This window comes from Hyaena hyaena, unplaced genomic scaffold, assembly GCF_003009895.1.
Source record: "Hyaena hyaena isolate Hyena2069 unplaced genomic scaffold, ASM300989v1 scaffold_560, whole genome shotgun sequence".
Classification (NCBI taxonomy): domain Eukaryota; kingdom Metazoa; phylum Chordata; class Mammalia; order Carnivora; family Hyaenidae; genus Hyaena; species Hyaena hyaena.
The window spans coordinates 749,293-772,882 of NW_024081192.1; the positions used below are offsets into that span (position 1 = coordinate 749,293).

Here is a 23,590-nt window from a genome sequence, read left to right on the forward strand (position 1 = left end):
AATATTGAGAATTTCATCTATGTCAGCCTATTTAAGGCAGAGTATGAAGCTAGACTCAGAAAGCTTCAACCATGAATGTTCAGGGGAGAATGATATCTTATTCAACTGATGGAACCAGAAGGGTCTTCATGGGGGAGACAGCCTTTGAGATGAATTTGAACAGGTCGGTAGTACTTCAAAGAGAGAAATAGTATCAAAAGGGGCAACATGAGCCAATTTTATAGAAGTGACAATTACTAGGGCATGTTTTGGAGGTAACAATAATCCATTCTGGATGGATCCTAACAGTGAGAGGGGTTATTGATGGGGGCTTTGAATGCCAGGCCAATGGTAAGTAATATGGAACTCTTGATGATTTCCAAGTAGAGAGGAGGTTTAATTAGAACTTCACTGTAAGAATAAGCTGACGTGGGTTTGAGGATGGATCAGTATATCTCAGCTCAACACATGAATAAGACACATAGTTACTGAGCCTGAGCCACTTGGACAATGTGCTAGGTTGTGGGATACAAAGAAGAGAGAAACAAGGGCGCCTGGGTGGCTCAGTCCGTAAGCGTCTGACTCTTGATTTTGGCTCAGGTCATGATTTCATGGTTTGTGAGTTCAAACCCCATATTGGGCTCTCTGTTCTCAGCCCAGAGCCTGCTTCAGATCCTTTGTCCCCCTCTCCTGCCCCTCCCCCACTCTCTCTCCACCTCTCTCTCAAAAATAAATTAAAGAGAGAGAGAGAGGGAGAGAAAGAGAAATAGTATGTGTGCTCAGGAAGCTTAAAGTGATGCCCACCAAGTTTGTTTTCCAATTCATGCTTTTCTCTGGTCCACCTCCTATTGACTTAGTCAGGTATTTACATGGTGTTCTGGGGAGTTGTGCTTTGGGGAGCTATTCATAGGGTGCCCCCTCGTGTTGTGCAATGTGCTGCCAGTGTTCCTAAGCCTTGAGAGGGGCCATCACCTCTGGTTCTGAAGCCACGGCTGCGGGGTTGGTCTTGATACTGACCCAGAGGTAAATGTGGGGTCATGGAAAGAGTCCCAAACAAGGTGTGAGTGGTCTGTGCTCCATCCTTCCACCACTGACCAAAACTGTGAGCTCCCATCCATGCTTTCACTTTGCCAAGACTCCGTTTTCTCCATACCCCTGGCTCTGCAGACCTTGCTGAGCTGGAGTGGTATAAATGTGACATGTGTAGGTGTTCATGTTTTGTCCATTACGAAGTCCTATGCACTTTTATGGGCTCTTTTATAGTAACCTCTGGAGAAGATCATGGAGAACTCACCTGCTGTGTTTTTACATAAAGAATATTGCTTAATTTTAAGACTTAAAAAATATCTAGTAAACCAGCCAGGAAAGCTTAAATTCGCCTCTAGTGGCAGGCATTCAGACTCAAAAAAAAAAAAAAAAAAAAAAAAACTTAAAGATTTAAATCAAACCTAAACCAAAGCTTAGCCCTGTAACAGTAAATGGGATTCAGCAATAAGGCTACTGTAGCCATTTTTCCCCTCTGCACTGAGTTTGCTAAAAGCAATTTCCTGTTTTTAACCCAAGTAGACAGCCCTAGTCCCCCAGGGGTTCATTAGCTTGGTGTTCCAACAGCCATTCTCTTTCCTGTTATTTGTTTGCAGCACAAAGGCCCGACAACAGATGGGGAAGGTTCAGCCTCACCTTTGTGGTTAATACTTAGAATCTTATTACAGGCTAAAGAAATACATGATCAGCTAACTCCTTGTATCACTAAAAACTGATTTACCAGCATCACATCAAATATTTACTTTGCCCTAAGCTACCAGTAATTACAGGCTGATATTGTTCAGGCTCAAACAAACACAGAGTAATGAATTTCTGCTAATTATTAGGCACGGATGAAAAATGGGATTCGCCCACTCCAAAACATATCCTGGCCATTTCATCTTTCTGCCCGGGATTGGGGGGGGGGATGGGGGGGGACTTCAATTGATACAACTATATTCAGTGTTGCTGGAAAGCACTTCAGGGGTGTCAACCAGAAGTAATTACCAGCGTGTCTGGGAAAGTGATTAAAATGGCTTAAAATGAAGGTTTTGCTTTGCTATTTATTTCTATGCAAATATGCCACGTTTTTCAGCTGACATGGTTGTCTTAATTAAAAACAGGCTAAAGTTTTTAGAATAACAAGAGATTTTTAAAGTCCGCCGAACCTCACACTATAAAAAATAATGATTCTGGCCTTCGCTGCAAATGAAGCAATCTTTCTCGTCGTAGATCACGGGGCCTTTAAAAAAGTTACACTGCAGGCTGTTACTGAATCATGCATTTCCTGATGGAATGTTCTGATATTTTAGACACTTGCCTTTACTTTTCGGCCCCTCTGTTCAAAGACGCGTAGGGGATCAAGAGCCCTGTCTGCCCTGTCTTGAAAGTCAGATGCTGCCTTCATGCGTTTTGCCTACAGTTGGCACCCGCGAGGGGCCTCCAGCGGTGACTGATTTTTTCAGTCCGAACTGGAAGGGAGGTAGGGAAGAGCATAGACCCTACGGTGGGCCCAGACCACAGGCCCCTTGAACTCCTTTCTTTCTTTGCATTTCTTCTGTTTCCCTTAACTCTCCCATTTAAATAGATACTAGAGTGTACAAGGTATATGAGAGAACTTTAATTCCTTCAGGCTCAAGCTGAGAGACCAACTATAACCAAGGTTGTGCAATGCAGTCACAACCCAATAGGTAGTGCGAGTTTTCTCGTTCCGTTTCCCCATCGGTTTGGAAGTTGTGCGCTCTGGGTCTCTTCCCTCGGCGGCTCTCTTAGCCGTGTTGACTTGCTTTGTATCACGTCGGAATGCTTTTAGTGACTTAATCCGAGGCAGGAGTAATGTGGACATTCTGGGAGTTAAAAACAAAAAATCTGGGAGTTGTAAGATCAATAAGGAAGATACTTTAAGGCCATGGTTATTTCTTTAAATTGCACTCGTTGGAGAACTCCCAATGATATTGATTCCATCCGCAGTCTTCTCTCTTTCTTCTGTACGCACCCCCTGGGCAAACTTGGTAAACTTCCCATGATTTAACTACCTCTTACATAGGATACTACCTTCCAAAGCCACTTATCTGGTCCAGACCTTTCGTGAGGTTCGGATCCAGTTGTCTGCTGGCTATTGCCACTTTAAAGTCAATCTGTCTAGCAGACCATCTCTTCCTCACTGTTGCGTCCCTTGGACCAATAGCCTATCTGCCCATATTCTAAATTCTTAATCTTGGTTATTGTGTTACCATCCAGCTAGCCCCAGTTCATCCAGAAACGGAAGAACTATCCTTGACTATTTAACATGTCTCATTTCTCCAAGTTCTACTGCTTCGATTCCTAATTACCTCTCAGTTCTGTCCCCCATGGCCCCAGCATCCCCTCCTGCCATCCCCAACTGGCACTGCTTTAAGCTTGGGCAAATAGTCTCCTAACTCCTGTCCCTGAATTTCCTTCCTCCAATCTTTCCATCTGTTCTTTCCATCCACTGCCTTTACGCCTCTTGACTGATTAAGACTCTTCCATGATTGCCCACTGCCTACAGATAAAGTTAAGATGTACCACCATGATGTGGTGGGCATCAGATTCTGCCCTCCCCACCCCCAGGATCCATTCACTCCTTTATTTCGGTAGCGTCATTACCAGTTCTGCCTTTATTTAAAACCACAGCCAGAATGGAGCCCAAGGCAAAAGGAAAAACCAGTAATACCGATCTTATCTTTGTTTAGAATGTTGATACTTGCTCATCACAGATTTATTTGCTTTCATTTTGAATTTTCAGAAGATTGCATGAAAATGTTGTTTATCTTGATTACTGAATTTTTAGGTTCCCCCTTGATTTCTGTACCTCCTTCCACTTACCCTAGTCTGGGCACTGGAGTTGATTCTGGAAATTTCCATGTGGAGTCTAAGAATGAAGCCAACCTAGCAGAAAGCTGGGGAGAACTTGATCCCCAATGGCCTCATTTGAACCCTGAATCTGGCTGTACCCCTAGCCTACACCTAGATCTTTCAATTTAGTGAAACAATAAATTCCCTTTCCTTTGCTAGGCCAGTTGGAATTGGGTTTTTTTTCGCTAGCAGCAGAAAAGTCCTTGAATGATAAATGGGGACAAATGGGGGTGTATGTGGCTTCTTATGAGGTGGCCCCTCTTTGTACTGCTCCAAACTCAACCCCTCACTAATTACCTGAGCACCTTGTGTCTCTGTTGCACCGTAGAATGTACTGGTCATTGAACACACTCTGACTTTTTGTGCCATGTTCCTCTCTGCATGGGGCTCTCTTGTCCTGGAACATTCTTCCCCACCTGGTCTACTGGTGAAAACCCACTCATTCTTTAATACAATGCTTAAATGTCACCTCAGGTGTGCCTGAATAACATCTGTGGTGGTTTTCTTTGTTCCAGGACATCCCCCCACAACCTACTCAGTCTATTCTGCTTTGCAGACTTAGAATTTTCATCCCCAAGTGATGTCCTATAAAAATATAATGCAACTTAACTGTGGAAATTAAAAACTTGGAGCACTCTGATGGTAAGTAGTGCCAAATTCTAGATGTCTCTTTAGAGAGACCCTGCGTGCCTTTCCCCTCTCTCTTTCTCCTTAATACACACTGACCCGATAATGGACATTTCTTCTTATAAAATAAATATAGTATTTAATAACATAGATGGCGAATGCTGGGTCTTTTACATCTTAGCCAGTCCTAAAAGCCTCATAATTATGGAAAAAAATGAACAAAGGAAATAGTTCAGCAGACCCTAGACTTCTGAGATTTAAGTGCCTCTTCCATGGTATTTCAAATTAAACACAGATTGTAAACTCCTTGGGACAGCATTTTACCCTTGTAGCTTCTATTTTACACTGCATGCACTACAGCTTCAGAACATATGCCACCTCAGCTGCTATCTGCAGAAAAGTCATCTCTTTACAAAGCTGGAGCCCAACGTACCTTCCCAAATATAACGAATCCACCTTCTTTCCTACAGTTCTACATTCTGCACTCAGATTTGTTAAGCTGTAGAAAGAAGGGTAATGAAGACATAAAAAACAAAAGCAAGCCTGACGCTTGAAGGTCTTTCCTGTGTCCTCAGGGACTGAAGTTTCAACAGCAGAGTGTCTGCCAAAGTATGCGCATGCCCAGTCATTCGGGCCCCCAGTTGCCCGGTGTGTGACCCCACAGGTGTCCTGGATTGGCTCTGTGAAGACCCTTCCCCTCCATCATCACCCCGGGTGATGAATGTGAGGGAGGCAAGTTCTGCCAAGATTTCAAGTCATAGGAATTGGCCCCTGGAAAGGCAAGGTGGGGAGAAGGGACAGAGTTCACCTTAGGGAAACTTTTTTTTTGGTGTGTGTGTGTGTGTGTGTGTGTGTGTGTGTGTGTGTGTGATTTGAATGTTATATACATAATGTGTGTTCCTCTGTGTGGTATATGGACGGTGTGTGTATGGTGTATGTGTGACGTGTATAGAGTATGTGAGACATATGTGTGTGCCATGTGCTGTGTGTATGTGGTATGTCTGCGGTATTTGTGTGGTGTATGTATACTGTCTGCACTATATATGTGGTGTATACGTATGTGTGTATGTGCAGTTTGTGTGCAGTACACATGTGTTGTAAATGTGCTGTAGGTGTGGTGTGTATGTTGTTTGTATAATATATGTTTGCTGTGTGTGTTGTATGTATGGTGTATATGTGAGTGTTGTGCATATATGCACACATAGGTACTTGTACAGTATATGTTGTGTGTGTTGTATGTTTCTCTGTGACCTTAGGGAATGTTTTGAAATGGCATCTACTCAGATCTTTGTCTCCCTGTTTCTTTGCCACTGTGGGTCCCCTTTGTCCCATCTGTCATGCTGTTTTCCGCATATACCCACTTTGGAACTCTCTCAAACCTGCTTTCCTAAGAGGTCCATGCTTCAAACATGGTCGCCCCTCCTGTCTAGAGCAGCCATGCCTATCGGCACTAGAGACCTAGGGAGCCATGTTGCTAATGCACAAATGTTTCCATTAGGGTCACATTTGCTCTAGGTATTGGACCTCTTTATTAGGTCAAGACTGTGGATCAGTGTTGTATTTGATAAAATTATGGATCAATGTTGGGTTTCATAAAACAATTTTCCTTCATTTTTAAGATAGTCTTATGGTAATTCTCTTTAACTCACTAATGTAAATTATATGTATGGATTTTATAATATTAAACTATGTGTGTATATTGGGAAAACTTTAGGTTGGTAATAGTATAGTGGGGTATATGTTGAAAATATTCCTCTTTGTCTTGTGTCCAATTTTTCTTGTTCCTTCCTATGTTATTGCTCTTTTTTATTTTTTAAGATTTAGAATTTTCTCTGTGTTTCTGACAGTCTTAAATTGTGCTAAACGTGAAGTTTTTGTTATCTGCTCCGTGGTAACTTCTGACACCTTTAATCTACAGTCTCTCCTTTTTTTAAAAAAAGTTTTATTACTTATTTAAATTTTTTCATGTTTATTTATTTTTGAGAGAAAGAGAGAGAGAATAAACAGGGGAGGGACAGAAAGAGGGAGACACAGAATCGGAAGCAGGCTCTAGGCTCTGAGCTGTCAGCACAAAGCTTGGTGCTGGGCTCGAACTCCGGGAAGACGAGGTCATGATCTGAGCTGAAGTCAGAGGCTTAACTGACTGAGCCACTCAGGCACCCCAACCCGGCCCCTCTTTTAGCTTCGGCTACACTCTTTTCTCTTTACGGAGCCTTCAGGTTTTCCTGGGGGTATGAGGGAAGGCAGTTTGAAACTGAGCGTGCCCTTTTCCTGTCAAAGTTCTTTAGTTACTTGGCAAACAGTAGCTCTAAACCAAGATGGTTTCCTGAACTTTCTCTTCTCTCTAGTGAGTTTGTTTTGCTCATGGAAAAGCAACCAGGAGATTATTTCTTGACGGTTGATGGGTCAGAGTCCTGGGTCCAGCATCAGATCTGTTTAATGGGTCATTGTGCCAGGTGGCTAATGAGGCTTCATGCCAATATATACCTGACTTGTCCTGCCTCAAGGACTTCCTGGGCTTTCAGTGCCTCCTGAAACTAGGGCCGTGCACTGCCAGTTTATAATTTCTGCAGCTTGTGCTCTGTGCTGACAAGGAAACTGAGGCTCAGAGAGGTCATGGCAGAGAAAGTGACAAAACCCATGTGCTCGAACCTGGATCCAAAAATATTGGATTTTTTCCCAATCAAGATTTTCTGTGAGTGTAAGAAAAGATCACTCAAAAGAATTATGTTGGAAGGTCCATCGAATATTCCCAAAAAGCACAAACTATACCACATTCCTAAACTGCTGACTACTAAAATTGTGTCTTGTTTGTTTGCTGATAGAAAAAAAAAAGTCAGGACAATTTCAGGGAGAAAAAGATTTTTCCTTAGCTCTTAACATTGCTAAACATTCCACGCCTGAAAATTTAATGAGCAAGCAGCTTGTATAGAAGTTGTTTTATATTCCTGTATTTAAACAATGATTTTATACCTGTCCTACATATTTGTAAGTCTTTATTTACAAATTTCTAGCTCTGTCTTAAAGGAACCTTTTCCTCTACGCATCCCTAAACACCATGGTTCCAGAACTTATTCTTCCTTCTTTAAATTTTTTTTAATGTTTATTTATTTTTGAGAGAGAGAGAGAGAGAGAGAGAGAATTTACACAAGCAAGGGAGGGGAAGAGAGAGAGGGAGACACAAAATCTGAAGTAGGCTCCAGGCTGTCAGCACAGAGCTCGACATGGGGCTTGAACCCACGAACTGTGAGATCATGACTTGAGCCAAAGTCTGACACTTTACTGACTAAGCCACCCAGGCACCCCATCTTCCTTCTTTTCCTACGTCAAAACCTTTCTTCTACTGATGTATCTAGTATAATGTGACAAAATAAACATAAACTTCCTTTCCATTGTTTCACAATGGTTTCCCCTTGGCCTAATGGGTTTCTAATGGGTCAAGTATCCATCAAATGGTGAGAAAGGCTTGTGTGTATGAAAAATAAGTAGGCATAGATGCTTGACTTATGGCAGAGGGTTTTAGGAGAGGACTTGGAGCAGGATTTCTCAATCTTGGTACTATTGACATTTCAGCCAGGCAATTCTTTGCTGGGGGTGGGGGAGGACTGTTCTTTGCACTGTAGGATGTTTAGAGGAATCCTTGGCCTCTTCTCAATGGATCAAGTAGATGCTAGTAGCCCCCACCAGCCCCACCAGCTCTAGCTGTGACAATAAAAAAGTCACAAATGTCCTTGCGGTGTGTGTTTGTGTGTGTGTGCACATGCAAAATCACCCCAGTTTGAGAACCACTCTCTTAAACTATTCTCTTGTAACAACTTAACAAAAATGGCAGCACCACTATATTATTTAGAGTATCCCATGTGGCAAGTGCTGAATTAGTAAAACATCTGTGTGTGTGTGTGTGTTTGTGTGTGCGTGTATGTATGTGTAATCTCAGGGGTTCTCAAAGTGTGGTTTCTAGCTCAGAAGCTTCAGAACTTTCTAAGTCTCATCTGCTGAGTCAGAAACAGGGTGGAGGGTAGGAGTGGGGCTTCAACAATTTGAGTTTTAGCAAACCCACCAGGTGATTCTGACACTCGATTCAGCTTGAGAGAACTTGTGTGTATGTGTATATATTCTTACACTTTGTACTTACTCTTTATGTATATTAAATCTTGTTTCGTGTTCATGTCTAATCTGAGTGGTATTTAGTGTACTTTAGAGATGTTGAAACTGAGGCTTCGAGAGATTAAGTGATTTGTCTCAGATTACCAGGCAGATAACCAACTTGTCCAAGGTAACGTTGATAATACCAGAACTTATACTTAGGGGTGATTGAGTAGTTCAATAAATAGCGTTCTTCTTTCTGCCTGAGTTTTGGTTAAATTAAAAATAAAACAAAGGAAGCAGATGGAGGCCAAATAATCACTTGATTACCTGGAAAAGCAGAGTTAGAATATATGGCTTGGTGTGAAAGCCAATGATGCCTGATGACTGAATCCAGGAATTGGAGAGAATGGACCTTGCAGTCATGGCAGCCTTGGGAGGGACAGCAGAGAACACTAACATTACTCAAGTATCCCCGTTCCCACTGGGAAACAGGGAAGAGCTGAGCAACACATGCCCTGTTAAATCTCCCCAAATTACCAATCAGATCCATCACTCCAGCTCCCCAGGGTGGAGTGAAAACAGGGCAGAGAGAGTCTGAGTTAACTCTTGACCACCCTTCTCATAGACCGAATGATCAAGAATGAGAGAAAAGTGTTCCCCCAAGTAGACACCTTGATCTACTGTAGACTCTTAATATTTGCGTGATATTGACTCCGTCTCTGTTCGCTTGCTCTATGAAATATCTGTCTCTCCTTCTTCTTCTTCTTTTTTTTGTGCTAGTTGATCTTTCCTGTCAAATGTTTAGATTCATACAGTAGCTTTAGATTCATACCGACTAATTGGTGTATGTGCGTGTGTGTGTGTGGGGGGGGTGGTGTGATATTGTCAAAAACACATGGAAAACATTCTAGGATCTCCGTTTCACTCCATTTCTTTGTAAATCACTTAAACTTTATGAGCATTGTTTTTTTTTTTCTTTTCTAAACCTAGAAATGAAGGGGCAGTACTAATGAGACAGCACAGTTTTCCATGAGAATCAAATTAAGCGAAAGCTAATATTAAAGTAGCCGTCATTGGGCACATCTCTCCTCTCCATTTCTAAATGATCACTATGCTGAGAATAACAATTGTTGTATTATTAAATGGATGGTAAAACCTCTACAGATGTGCCGTAGCTTTATTGTTGATGGAGTGTGGTTGTTTTCTCACAATTGAAAACAATTCAAGGGAACAAAGCAAACCCACTGTGAGAGAGACACTGAGGATCCAAAGAGGAATGTGAGCTGAGTCCAGCAAGGAGGCATAATAGCCCCGTACCTGTGCAGCCATTTGGGGATGACAGAGGAAGGTGTCATATGGATAGGGCCTCCCGGGATGGAGGGGTTAGGGTGCTGGTCATGGGGCTGAGTCTTCCTGTTCTCAGAGCCCAGAGACTCACTCTCAATGATGACAATAGCCCTCCAAAAACCTTATGGCATTTAATCACCCCCACCTGGGAGGAGTTATTATACACATTTTTATCAGTGTGTAAAACAAGGCTTGGGGAAGTTAAACCTTGCTTAAAAACACACATTGCCTTACAGAAGGCAGAACTGTCGTTTGAGCCTAGGCCTATGTGACTTACATCTTGTGGTCTTTGGCACTCAGCCCTGCCTCCTACCTCTTGTATGAGTACTGGGAGGCCATCAGGCCCCAGTGGCTGGCTCGTACTAATTAAAATGCACATAGGGCTGATCTAGGCACCAAAATGTCCATGTACTCATTGGCAGTGAGAGAGTAGTTCATGGGAACCAGAATGAGCTGTATTATTAGGGGCACCAGAACAGACCAATTTTCTCTATTCCTTATGAAATCGGTAGGTAGGCCAAAATGAAAGGAATTTAGCTATATCAGGGAAAATCCTTTAGCATTATCTTTCCTGAGCCTCTCTATCTCCAGGAGTAGCCTTGACTTCGGCCCACTATACTCCGAGTCTGCTGGCCAGGGTATGCTAGTCTAGGTCAGCTTCTCCTTTGCTCTTCCCATGGGGTGGTTCTGAATATTTTTTGTTGTTTTGTCTCTCTCTCTCCTTCCTTCCTTCTCTCTTTTTCTCTCTCTTTCTGTCTCTCTGGATGTTAGGTATTCCACAGCTTTCATATGATAATTAACTTTGCTTTGAGCTCCTCAGATTACTTAATTTGAGATCGTTCTTCAACTATAACGGCTGATGACTTATGGTAAAAATCATTTCATCATCTGACTCTCAAGAGGGAGATCTTATTTCTCATATTTCCAAGTTCCTGGGAGATAGCTTTGTGTTGTCCTCCAGTATCAATAAGAGATTAATGAACAAAATGTAAATACGATTATATAACCCAATTAAGAAAGCATATATACTGTGACAATAATGTCTTATAAATATTAATTCTAGCTTGACAAACTCTATGTGAACAAAGGCACATAAGAAAAAAAAAGTCCAAACACTTATTGAGCTTTCATTAGCCCTGATAATATTGCCAGTTTGCTGTGGTATATTTCTGTTTTTTTAAAATATTTTATTTATTTCTGAGAGAGAGAGAGACAGCATGAGCAGGGGAGGGTCAGAGAGAGAGGGAGGCACAGAATCTGAAACAGGCTCCATGCTCTAAGCTAGCTGTCAGCACAGAGCTGGACACTGGGCTTGAATCCACAAACCGTGAGATCATGACCTGAGCCGAAGTCAGACCCTTAACTGACTGAACCACCCAGGAACCCCTGCTGTGGTATATTTCTATTAAAGTTTTATAGCTGATGTTTGCTCTGATTGGTGGATGACCATGCCATATTGATTGTAAAATCTTTTGAATATCACCCTGGGCTTTTACCAGGTTCTAGGTAGGTTCTGGGCACTTTCACATGGTAGCCAATTGAATCTCAAAGTATTAAACACTATTTTTTCCTACAACCCTGACAGCTAAAGCTCTGGTACTTTCGAATTTTTAAAAAATAGTGAGGAGAGAGAAAAATAGGAGAGAGAAAAAGGAGAGAGAAAAAATAGGAGGAGAGAGAGACAGAGTGTGAGTGGGGGAGGGGAAGAGAGACAGGGAGCCACAGAATCAGAAGCAGGCTCCAGGCTCTCAGCTGTCAGCACAGAGCCCAATGTGGGGCTTGAACTCATGGTTGGTGAGATCATGACCTGAGCCAAAGTCAGACGCTTAATTGACTGAGCCACCCAGGCACCCCAAACTCTAGTACTTTTGAAGGTTAACCTATCTACTGAAGATCTAAAATAGTTTTGAAGTCAAATGTCAGAGATCAATGGATGCATGCATGGTCCATTTGTGTGTGTGTTTATAGGCATACAAAATATGTGATGGATTTAAAGGAAACCTAAAGCTTGAAGGGACTGCCAGAGACCATCTGTGTCATCTCTCTGCCTATAGAAAGAAAAAGTTTGATATATCTTCTATTATATTATATTATGGGGTGGCCCATCTATGATATAATAAGAATATTTGATCTTTGCCTCCAGTTTCTAGTACATAACTCCTAAAATCCTTGTAATTTACTGAGTGACAGGAATGATAAGAACATCTTACACACAGCTCCCAAATCCCTTGGAAATTCCTGGGTGATAGGAATGTCTTTGTTCTAATGAGGTGAGCCTTGACAGGCTCCTGGATAACTTCAGGTTGGGAGCTCGTCACCCTAGACCAAGTCATGACTACAAGCTTGGAACTTTCAACTTTCATCCTCTGGGGAGGATGGAAGTCTGAAGATTGAGCTAATAACTGATCATGGCTATGTAATGAACCCCCCATAAAAATGCCCAATCCATGGGATTCAGAGAGCTTTCAGGTTCATGAAAATACCTGTGTTCTGGTGCACCCCAACTCCACCGGAGCAGAAGCTCTTACACACAGGACTCTTCCAGACCTCACCCTATTGCACCTCCTCAACTGGCTGTTCAGTTGTATACTTTGCAATAGTGTTTATAATAAGCCAGTAAACATAAATGCTGTGTTTCCCTGAGTTCTGCAAGCCACTGGAGCAAATCATTGAACCTGGGGAGGGGTATGGGTACTCATGATTAGTAGCCAAGCCAGACAGAAGAGTGGGTAACCTGGAAGCTAACTACTTGAAATTGGCATCTATAGTTGAGGGCAGCCTTATGGGACTGAGCCATTAACCTGAGTTATCTGTGGTAATCAGGGTAGTCAGTATCAGAATTTAATTAAATTGGACACCCCGTTGGTGTCTGCAGAGAACCGGAGAATTGCTTAGTGTGGGAAACTGACACATTTGTGTCAGAAGTATCCTGAGTAGAGAAACACTTTTCCTTTACCACTTGAGTTTCAGAATACTTGGGGGATTGACACACCCCTTGGAGACCCATTAAGAAGCATTTCTTTATATCCAGACTCATCTCTCTTGCTGAGCTCTTTTATTTAAAGTGCATTCAAAATATATAGTGGCATTTACATTTTGGGTCTTAAGCTCTGGAAACAAGACTGACATTTGATTGCACAAGAATATTTTCCATCAATTTACAATGCAAAACCTATCATCTAACTTAAATATGGTATTCAAAAGAAGAAATCAGATTTTTAGAGATCGTAGGATGGATTGTACCATGTAGTGGAATTGCTTGACAACCTCCCTATTTTCTCTGGAGATGAAACAGCCTTTTGACCAGCAAGAAAGTTTCAGAGGGGATGGTAATAGCCATAGCTCTTTTTCAAATGACAGTCGATGCAGTTATTTTTCTGAAACTGAATTTAAGGTATACATTTGTTGACTTAAATTGCCCTGCTCTTATTATCTGAATTAAATGATTAGCTTTTCAAAACACGGGAGACAGATGCAGTGTCAGAAGACTTAATGGGAAATCACAATGTAGGGGAAACAATATCAGTCGAACTGATACGTGAGCTAGTCAGTCACAGACAAATACCACTTCTTCGATGCAGTTCAGTGAATGAAAGAGAGTAGCTAGGGGTAATGATTCAACATGTTCTTATCAACATTTTAATTATTCTATAATAATTTATAAACATAATATATGCAAACTCCAGAGATTAAAACGTTGAAAGGGTGCATAACGTTTAAAATAGAACGTGGTCTCCCCTTTACCTTTGTTTCCCCACTTGTGAGGGAAACCACTGTTAATTGTTTGCTCTGTATCATTCCAGTTCATTTGGTATGAACTCGTATGTTACGTATGTGTTTATCAGAATGTCTGTATTTATGTATGCATATTTTATTTGGATCACAATGAAATTTTTCTATACAAATTGTTTATTATATCTTCATTTATATTAAGTATGCTATAAACATATGTGGGATGGCTTTCAAGATGCTGGACATTAGAAAACAAAGGTAGGGGATCCCTGAAAGAAAAGAAGTAAATGAGATGAGTTCTGTGCTTGCTACAGCTTATCACCTTTTGCTTCTGTTCAAATCTATAGCCCATCTGATCTGCTACAGGTATACATACAATTTATTTTGGAAGGATGTATAAAAGAATAATTTTATTATGTTGAGTGGGGAAAACCTCCCTTACAGGGCATGGAAAGCAGAAGCATTAGAAGATAATTTAAAACATCTATAGGGTGAAATAACTTCACAAGCAAACTTAAAGAACCAAAGAGGTGCAGAAAAATGCTGGCTCACTTCTAAATGCTTTACGGTTCAAATCTGGGCCCTCTTCTCCTCTGAGTTCTATGACTTTAAACACGTATATGTGCTGTTGATTTCCAAGTTTATATCTCCAGCCAACTTTACATACAACATTTGCTCAGTACTCATCTGGGGCAGTGGGTGTCTTACAAGCACATAAGACCTAACAAGTTCAGTGCTTGATTCCCAATTCCTTGCCCCCACCTCCAAATCTTTCCTCCTTTGTGCCACTGCGTTTTCATTTGAGCAAATGATACACTTAACCTAGGTGCTTAACTAAAATATCTAGTGGTCATTTTTGATTCCTTTCTGTCTTCATGCCAATCTCTCAGCAAGTGCCACTGGTTCTATCTTCCAGACAGGTCCCAATCCAATTAGATTTTTTCTGTTTTCACTGTTCAAGTGGCATCTTCGCTTACTTGGACTATGGTGATGGCACCTAATTGTTTTCCCGACTTCTATTCTCTTGCTCCTTTACCTATTCTGCACAGAATGGCCAGAGTAATAGTCTCATTGTTAATTCAAATCACTCTACTTGTTTCAAAGCTTTTAGTGATTTCCCATTGGATATACCAAAATATCATTTATGTCTCTGTTTTCTATATTAGAGAATTTTTTTGTCATGCTTTTCCTGGGATTATTTCCCATATATTTTATCTTTGTCTCTGCTTTTATAACTTTTAAGTCCTTGGCAGTCATTAACAATTTGGTTTTAAATGTTTATTTATTTTTGAGAGAGAGAGGGAGAGAGAGACAGAACATGAGCAGGGGAGGGGTAGAGAGGTAGGGAGACACAGAATCTGAACAGGATCCAGGCTCTGAGCTGTCAGCACAGAGCCTGATGTGGAGCTCAAAGACATGAACCATGAGATCATGACCTGAGCCAAAGTTGGATCCTTAAACAACTGAGCCATCCAGGTCCCCCGAGTCCTTGGTTATCATTTTGTTGGAGTTTAGGAGAGTGGAACATTTATAAGGCCTTGCTTTCAACTCATTATGTTTATCCAGTCCCTTGATTTTTTTTTTTTTTTTTTGTCCTCCCCAGCCCTAATGTAAATGTCTTAAAGGTATGGATTTTGTCTTCCTTATGTTGTGTCAGGCTTCCAACAATGTGTGGCCTAAAGAAGGGCTTATACAATGTTGAATAAATGGATAAAGGAATTCCGTAGGTGTGGTTATCCTGTGTCTTAAAAAAAAAAGCTTATTGAGATACAACTTACACACCATATAATTCATCCATTTGAAGTTAACAGCTGAGATGTATCAGAATGCTCCATCCCAAAACAACAGAATACACATGGTTTTCCAGTGCACATGGAACATTCTCAAGAATAGATCATAGGCCACAAAACAAGTCTCAACCAATTCAAATAGATTGCCATCCTACTATGTGTCTTTTCTGACCCCAATGCTGTGAAACTAGAAATCAGCCACAAGAAAAATCTGGTAGAACACAAATACATGAAGGTTAAATAACATGCTACTAAACAATGAATGGGTCAACCATGAAATCAAAGAGGAAATAAAAAATACATAGAGAAAAATGAAAATTAAAACACACAATCCAAAATACTTGGGATGCAACAAAAGCTATTATAAGAGGAAGTTTTATAGCAATATGGCCTACTTCAGAAAGCAAGGAAAATCTGAAATAGACAAACTAACGTTACACCCAAAGGAGCTAGAAAAAGAGCAAACAAACTCAAAACCAGTAGAAGGAAAAAAATAATAAATATTAGAACAGAAATAAGTGAAATAGAAGCAAACAAACAAACAGAACTATAAACAAAGCAAAAAAAAAAAAAAAAGATCAATGAAACCAGGAGCTGATTCTTTGAAGATCATCATAATTGATAAACTGTTAGCCAGAATCATCAAAAAGGAAAAAGAGAGAGAGGACGCAAATAAACAAAATCAGGAATGAAAGAGGAGAAATAACAACTGACATGACGGAAACACAAAGAATTATAAGAGAATGTTGTGAAAAATTATATGCCAACAAACTGGACAAACTAGATGAAATGGATAAATTCCTGGAAACATAACCTATCAAAACCGAAACAGGAAGAAATAGAAAATTTGAACAGACTTACCAGCGAAGGAGTTGAATCAGTAATCAAAAAACTCCCAGTAAACAAAAGTCCAGGACTAGATGCCTTCACAGGCAAATTCTATCAAACATTTAGAGAAGAATTAACCTATTCTTCTCAGACTATTCCAAAAAATAGAAGTGGAAAGAAAACTTCTAAATTTATTCTTATAAGGCCAGCATTATACTCATACCCAAACCAGACAAAGACAAAACAAAATGGAACTATTGGCCAGAATTTTTGATGAGCATAACTGCAAAAATCTTCAACAAAGTACTAGTAAACTAAATATAACAATACATCAAAGAATCATTCACCATGATCAAGTGGAATTTATTCTTGGGATACACAGGTGGTTCAATATTCTCAAATCTATCAATGTGACACATCACATCAATAAGAGAAAAAAGAAAAACCATATGATCATTTCAATAGATACAGAAAAAGTATTTGCCAAAATACAACATCTATTAATGATAAAAACCCTCAACAAAGTAGGGTTAGAGAGAACACACTTTAACGTAATAAAGGCCATATAGGAAAAACCCACAGCGAAGGTCATACTCAATGGTGAAAAACTGAAGAGTTTTCTCCCTAAGATCAGGAACAAAAGACAAGGATGTCCACTCTTGCTACTTTTATTCAACATAGTACTGGAAGTCTTAGCTATAGCAATCAGACAAAGAAATAAAAGGCATCCAAATTGGCCACAAAAAAGCAAAACGTTCACTATTTGCAGATGACATGATACCATATACAGAAAACCCTAAAGACTCCCAAAAGAACCACTAGAACAGATAAGTGAATTCAGTAAGGTCACAGGATACAAAATCAACATACAAAAATCTGTTGCATTTCTATACACTGAAGATGAAACAGCAGAAAAAGAAAGTAAGAAACCAATCCTATTTATAATTCCACTCAAAATAGCAAGATCCCTAAGAATAAACTTAAGTGGGTGAAAAACTTGGTATTCTTAAAAGTATAAAACAGTGGTGAGAGAAATTGAAGATGCCACAAACAAATGGAAAGATACTCCAGGTCATGGATAGGAGAATAAATATTGTTAAAATATCCATACTGCCTGAAGCAATCTATAGATTTGGAACCCTTATCAAAATACCAATGGCATTTTGTCACAGAACTAGAACAAACAATCCTAAAATTTGTGTGGAATCACAAAAAACCCCGAGTAGCCAAAGCAATTCTGAAAAAGAAGAGAAAACAGGAGGTATAACAATCCTAGATTTCAAGTTCTATTACAAAGCTGTAGTAGTCAAAACAATATGGTTCTGGCCCAAAAATAGACACATAGATCAATAGAACAAGATAGAGAGCCCAGAAATAAACCCATGGTTATATGGTCAATTAATCTTCGACAAACGAGGCAAGAACAACAAATAGTGTTGGGAAAACTGGAAAGCTACATGCAAAAAATGAACCTAGTCTACTTTCTTACACCAGACATGAACACAAACTCAAAATAGATTAAGGACTTAAATGTGAGGCTTGAAACAATAAAAATCCTAGAAGAGAGGACAGGTAGTAATTTCTCTGATATCAGCTATAGTGACAGCTATAGGACTAGATAAGTCGCCTAAGACAAGGGAAACAAAAACAAAAACAAACTATCAGGACTACATCAAAATAAAAAGCTTCTGCACAGTGAAGAAAACAGCAAAACCAGAAGACAACCTACTGAATGGGAGAAGATATGTGCATATCACATATCTGACAAAGGATTAGGATTCAAAATATATAAAGACCTTATAAACCTCAACACTCCAAAAATGACTAATCCAATTAAAAATGGGCAGAAGATATCAATAGGCATTTTTCCAGAGAGGACATCCAGATGGCCAACAGACATATGAAAAGATGCTCAACGTCATTGATAATCAGGGAAATGCAAATCAAAACCACAATGGGACACCATCTCATACCTGTCAGAATGGCTACAATCAAAACCACAAGAAATTAGTGTTGGCAAGGATGTAGAGAAAAAGGAATGCCTGTGCAGTGTGGGTGGGAATGCAAACTATGGAAGACAGTGTGGACGTTCCTCAAGAAAGTAAAAATAGACCTACCCTACAATCCAGTCACCATGCTACTGGGTATTTACCCTCAAAATACAAAAACACTAATTCAAAGGGGTACATGTATCCCTATGTTTATTGCAGCATTATTTACAATAGCCAAACTATGGAAGCATTTCAAGCGTCCGTTGATGAATGTATAAAGAAGATGTGGTGTATACATACAGTGTAATATTATTCAGCCATAAAAAAAGAATGGAATCTTGCCACCTGCAATGACATGGTTGGATCTAGAGTGTGTAAGGCTAAGTGAAATGAGTCAGAGAAAGACAAATGCCACATGATTTCACTCGTCTGTGGAATGTAGGAAGCAAAACAAATGAACCTAGGGGAAAAAAAGAGAGTCAAACCAAGAACCAGATTCTTAGCTCTAGAGAACAAGTCGATGGTGACCAGAGGGGAGGTGGGTGGGAGGATGAAAGACACAGGTGAAGTGGATTAAGAACACAGTTATCATCATGAACACTGAGTAATGTACAGAATTGTTGAATCACTATATTTTACACCTAAAAACGAATATAAGAGTATATGTTAATATAAAAAAAGTAAAAAATAAAGTGTATAGTTCATAGATTTCAACATATTGACAGAATTGTGCAAACATCGCCATGATGAAGTTGAGAACATTTTCTTTTTTTTCTTTCATAGTTTATTTTCCAGTTGGTTTCCGTATAACACCCAGTGCTCATCCCAACAGGTGTCCTCCTCCATGTCCATCACTCCCCCTTCCCCTCTCCCCTAAGCACTTCCTTCCCCCCTCCTCCAATCCCTAGGCAACCACTAATCTATTTTATGACTCTATAAATATACGTATTCTGGAAATTTCATGCAAATGGAATTATAACACATTTGGTCTTTGGTCTAACTTGGCTCTTTCACTTCATGTAACACTTATAAAGTTTATTCATGTTGTAACATGTATCAGTACTTCATTCTTTTTGTGGCTCAATAATACCCCATTGTGCAGATAGATCACATTTTATCTATCCACTCATTATTTGATGGACACTTGAGTTGTTTCCGTTTTTTGGCCAACACGAATAATGTGCTATGAACATCGATGTACACATTTGTGTGTGGATGTGTCTTGATTTCTTCTGCGAATGAGCCTAGGAGTAGAGCTGTCATATGGTAACTCTATGCTTCATTTTTTGAAGAACTGCCAAACCGTTTCTAAAGTACCCACACCATTTTATATTCCTACCCGCAATGTATGCGAGTCTCAGTTTCTCCATATCCTCTTATATCTACACTTGTTATTCTGTCTACTTTGTTATAGCCATCCTTATGGTTATAAAGTAGTATATTTTTATGGAGCTTGGTAACTTTCCGCTCAAAGAGATAAATGTTTGCTAAGTACCTAATATATACCACACACGGTGTTGTAAAAGACTTTAAAAATTGCATTAAGAACCCAGTTTCCTATAGAGATGACAAACAGGTGGCCTTTGAGCTGGGTCGTCCCGTCCCTTTTACAGTTCTTGCTCAGTAACCTCTTCTTTTGCTCTGTTTTGTCTTTCATTCATAGCTAAATACAATCTTTATGATGACGAGGAGTATGAACAGTGCTAGCGAAATACCTGTATGAAGCCAAAAGGGAATCTGCATATTCTTCAGTGTGACGAGAGATAATTAGACCCCGAGAGTTCTCAGATTCTCATCAGAATAGCCACACCACACTTCTGTCTACTTCCTGGGATGACATTTCTTTCTTCATTTTTCTGGCAAACTCCTTCTCATCCTTTGAGCACTAGATCAGAGGTCACCTCCTCTACAAGGCCGTCTTGATCTCCCCCAGGAAGTTGTGCTCCTTGAGTGCCTAGGACATATCTCTCACCCTTCTCTTTGTTTTCTCATCCCTTCCAAGCTTCTGTAGTTTCTTGGAGACAGGCATTACTCAATCCCTTAATACCTGGTATATTCTTGCTAAGTGACTACTTATTAAACCCACTTTTTTTTTTTTAAGCATCAACATGCATGATAATGAGAAACTAATGATTTACTTTGGAATGGATTGCTTTTATATTTTCTGTAAATTGTTAATTGCGAAACTTGCACAAGTGTTGTTGTTTTCTTTTAAAAATTTTTTGATGTTTACTTATTTTGAGAGAGAGAGAGAGAGAGAGACAGACAGAGCATGAGCAGGGGAAGGGCAGAGAGAGAGGGAGACACAGAATCAGAAGTAGGCTCCAGGCTCTGAGCTGTCAGCACAGAGCCTGATGTGGGGCTCGAACCCATGAGCGAGATAATGACCTGAGCCAAAGTTAGATGCTCAACCGACTGAGCCACCCAGGTACCTGCTACTGTTTTCCATATTACCTATGGCATTGCAGTTTTGTCATAATTTTAATACATATATGTGAGTTGTTTTGGCACCAATCCACCATTTCAGTATAGTTCAAATTCTAACCCACTGCTTTACAAAGACTTTGAACACATTGTGGTCGTAAATACAAAGGTCCTTCACAGTTACACCAGGTATTGAGCATAGCATCCTTTTAGTAGAAAAACGAGATGTTAATCTATTGATACCTGCAGTCCTTTAGACCAATAGTGAAAGGGTGCCCTGGAATGGCATTTTACCTATCAAATTTCAATCAGAAGTCACTGTCGTATAGCGGAAAGAGCATTTCTAAGGATAGAGTTGACCTTGGGCAAGCCACCAATGCTCTTTGGATTCCATTTCCCTCATCTGTGAAATGAAAGAGCTGGATGAGGTGACTTCAAAGGCCTCTTCCTGCTTTAACAGGCTAGAGTATATAAAAGGAAAAGTCACTACGTTAGCTTGTGATTTTTCATTCCAAGTTTAAGGTCTTTTTGTTTTAATAATTGATTCTTCGTTCCTCAAACGGACTCGTAAAACCACTACCCACAGTAAAATCTGACTCCAGCTGAATTGAGGTCAGAGCCTACTACGGAGAACTGGAGCTGTTGGAGATTTTTCATTTATCTACTGGAGGGGCTTCCTCCAAGTTTCTCCTTGAAGTCACTGCACTGCTGACAAAGGTAATTAAATCCAAATGTACTTTTCACCCAGCCTGCTTTTCCATAATAAAAATCAATAGTTCTTATCCATGTATGGACTACGATGATACATTTATCTCATCCAAGAAAGAGTATGTTAGGGATGTTAACTAAAGAAGTTAGGTTTGTGGCCACAGATTGGGGCTCTGGAGAGGAAGGAAGCACTGTGTACCAAATGAGGTGTGGGCTGTCGATCTTCCTCTGATACCCTGGGCGTTAGACTCACTACCGTGGGGTAGTGCGAACTCAGGATTAAGGGCCTTTGAGATGTTTGCAGCTGTGTTCTGTTTTCCTCTGTTGGAAGGTGAAGAGGATGTGAATTAAAGTGGCTTTCAGTGCTGTTGCTGTGTTTTATTAAACAGCAACATTGTACTCATTGTACTCAACTTCTTCCCCAAGGAAGCTCGTGGACTTTGGTTTGGCAAATGCCAGTTAATTTGTCAAAATGTTTGGATCCTTCGTGTAAACAAGATTAAGGCTCTGTCTATCCGCAGATACATTTTCTTGAGAAAGATGGCACCGGTCAAGCACTAGGTACTTTGGAGAAATGTGTGCTAGTGGCCATTTGCATGTTGGTTCTTTGACCCAGTGAGACCATATCTGCAGAGGAGCCTGAATGAAGCAGCAATTTTGAATTTTCATAAGTGGACATTCTTGGGAGCATTTTAGTTTTTCTGCAGGCTTTTGCTCTGGGCACTTTTGAAAAAGTTGAGGCACAGTGGGATTCTTCCTCTAGGTACTGAGCTCCCCAAGTCACTGTCAGTGGGGTTTGGGAAGCTGTGGGCTGAATGTGACCCCATCCAGAGCCCTCAGGGTTCTCCCGGCCATGACCACAAGTTCGAGCCCCACAGTCCTTGTTTGTTCCAAAAAGTCATCACCTGCACCCCTCCAGGTGATCGGTTAGCCCTGACCCTCCCGGACAGCCTCTGTCCCTGTGACTGCTGATCTCTCCCCCTCTCCCCAGGGAGGCGGGCACACTGGATCTCACCAGTGGTCTCCAGCCTCACTTTGTGCAGCCTGGAAGTCTCAGACCCACGACATCTTTTAGATGTTCCAAATAATGAAATAGGATATGTGTGAGCTGTGTTTTCACAGTACCATTCTAACCAGTCTTGTTTGTTTTGATCTGTGCGTGTGACCAGAGCACAGCTTTTCTGGTACGTAAACGTATCTGCTCCTCATATTGTGGGGATCTTACCTCAGTTAACCTGGATTTTTCTAGTCCTGCACTCGGGAAGCCAGATCTCCAAATCAGTTCTCCTTCCCATGTGATTGGTGATTTGATCTCTAATTCTTCCTCAGAATGGCATTAAGGTGTCTCTGGTTCTGGATGGTGTTCTTTCATACAAGAAAACAACAAACAGTTTGTGCAAAAAGTCTTTCACACCCACACACACTCACACACAGGGGAATGGAGGGTTTGTGTCTTCCATTCTCTAAATGAATTAAAGTGCTGTTTAGCTGACCTGTATTTGCATGTAAAGTTATAGGCCACTATGGAAGCCTTCTCTGGGGCTCCCTGAGCTAGGTTCTTTATATCTTGTATCACCTCATTCTTCTCCGCCACAACCCTGTAAGGCAGGTCCTACTAGCATTCCCATTTTACAAGTGAGAAAACTGAGGACCAGAGAGGTTGTAACTCACTCAGGTTCGCACAGCCAGGAAGTGTGTATCCAAACTGGCTCCAAGGTTGTGTGTTTAGTGACCGTTCTCACTACCTGTATATCTGCTGAATCCCTAAAAAACCTGGAGCCCTCTTTCTCCTCATCAGTTAACCTTCGCTTTCTGCAGGGGAGCCTGAGTCAGGGGACGCAGGAAGACAGCTGGTGTACAGACTTCTCCCTCCATCCTCATGATCCATTCATCTCTTTTGGCCAATCTCTTGCTTCCTAGCGCTTCCTGCAACCACTCGGATTTCTCTTTTGATGACTCTGCTTATTTTACTTTGAATGTATCACCAATTACGTCTTCCAAGGGGAATAGGGAGTGAGAAAATGACTTTTCTGGTGTTGAATCTAATTTCAGATGCTGGCAGCCTAACGGGAGGAGAGAAAAGAGTGCTGGGGTTGGTCACCGGATTCAGGAAGACAAATCACACTTCGTGACTCCACTTTAGACCTTTCCACTCTATGGAGACAACTTTTTTTT

General features: G+C 40.6%; 1 long non-coding RNA gene across 4 annotated transcripts in view; it reads left to right on the top strand.

Moving 5' to 3' along the window:
• The first annotated feature begins 21,251 nt into the window (after window positions 1–21,251).
• The window catches only part of LOC120248031, a 40,958-nt gene continuing 38,619 nt past the window's right edge, over window positions 21,252–23,590 (top strand). For all 4 annotated transcript variants that reach the window (XR_005532476.1, XR_005532474.1, XR_005532475.1 and 1 more), the window contains exon 1: window positions 21,252–21,424. This is a non-coding gene — a long non-coding RNA (uncharacterized LOC120248031). The remainder of the gene's footprint in view (window positions 21,425–23,590) is intronic.